The sequence below is a fragment of the Perognathus longimembris genome, chromosome 12, assembly GCF_023159225.1.
Source record: "Perognathus longimembris pacificus isolate PPM17 chromosome 12, ASM2315922v1, whole genome shotgun sequence".
Taxonomy (NCBI): Eukaryota; Metazoa; Chordata; class Mammalia; order Rodentia; family Heteromyidae; genus Perognathus; species Perognathus longimembris.
Genome location: NC_063172.1, coordinates 55958576 through 55960230, shown reverse-complemented (window position 1 = coordinate 55960230; position 1655 = coordinate 55958576).

Genomic DNA, 1655 nt, shown 5'->3' with positions numbered 1-1655 from the left:
TGGCCTTTCCAGGAAACTCGGTGTTCAAAGCGTACACTGGGAGAAGGCCTTCCAAACCCCCAATCCTTTCAGGTCTCAAAGCTTAACTTTTCGGGCTCTCAAAGCACATTACATAAAAGCATGTTCAGTGAAATACCACTAACTACAATGAATAGAATTTTAATGGACAAACCATTGTAGAATGATGTGGAGTAGTACTCAAATATATTGCTGGTAGAAAGTATGAAGTAATGAAGCAGATGCGGAAAATAGATTTAAGAACTCTTCAAATTTAAATACAAAACTACTCTATGGTCCAGAAATTTCATTCCAAGGTACTTACAAAAGATGTGAAATGGTAGCAGCACTATTCACAGGAGTGAAAAATATGATGAGAAAGGGAGTGGCAGCAACTCACAGGTCTATCAGTTGATGAAATAATAAACAAAATACAGTAGATGTAAGGTTCGCCAGAAAGGAAACCCACCATAATGTTCAGGCAGAAAAAGAGTTTACTGGGGGAAAGCAAGGAGCCCTCCTGGGGATGGACCTTACAGTAGATGCAACATGGTATTATTTAGCAATAAAGGAAGTACTGAAATACTGATGCTTGCTGCAGTGTAGGTAAACCTTGAAAACCGCATTACACCAACTGAAAAAAGGCCATCCTCATGAATGGTGGTGCAGTGTATGATTCCATTTATATAAAATGTTGAGTATTCAAGTTCCAAGGTTAGGAGGAGAGAATCAAGAGTGTGCCCTTACTTGGTCCAGTTTCTTTTCGAGGTGATGCAAAATTTGGGAATTATCTAATGGTGATGGTTGTACGAACACTGTTATTCGAAATATCATTGAATTGTGTACTTTAAAACAGTGAAAACTGTTTTATGTTAGGTGTATGTTCCACAGTAAAAAAAAATTATATATATGATGTGCTGGGCACCAGTGGGTCATACCTGTAATCCTTGCTCCTCCTGAGGCTGAGATATGAGAATCATGGTTCAAGGCCAGCTTGGGTAGAAAAGTCCCTGAGACTCTTAACTTCACTTAACTACCAGAAAATTGGAATTCGTGCTGTGGCTCAAAGCCGTGGAGTGCTAGCCTTGGGCCAAAGAGCTCATGGATGGTGTCCAGTCCTGGAGTTCAAGCCTCAAGATGGACCCCAAAAAAAAGATTATGTAGGAGAAAACACAAAAGTGACACAATTGTATAATTCTAGTATTCACTAATTAATGCTAACTAATGCTCAAGAGGAGAGTAAGCCAGAACCAGAATGAATATTGGAACAATACAATTTCTGGCCTATACAAACGCTAAATTTGGTTTTTGGCCGAAGGAAGTGTATTTCTGCAAACGGAGAAGACAAATTTCAAAGAAAAAAACTCTTAGGATCTCTTATTTTCCATAGTCTTACCTCAACATGAGTTCAAAATAATAAAATGTAATTTGGAAACGAAAGAAATGAAGAAAAAGAGCAACAGCCTAAATGATCCTTTCAACCCAAAGAGTGAGAACTGGGTGGGGTGGGGGTGCAAAGAATCTTACTCGGAGGTCAATGTCCTCGAAGGGAATTGTCTGGAGTGGGGTCGCTGCTGTGCATCGCCAGCGTTCGCAGTGAGGCCAGGGAAGCACTCTCCGCGCACGCGCAGTGAGAGCCCAGGCCTGGGGGGGGGGGG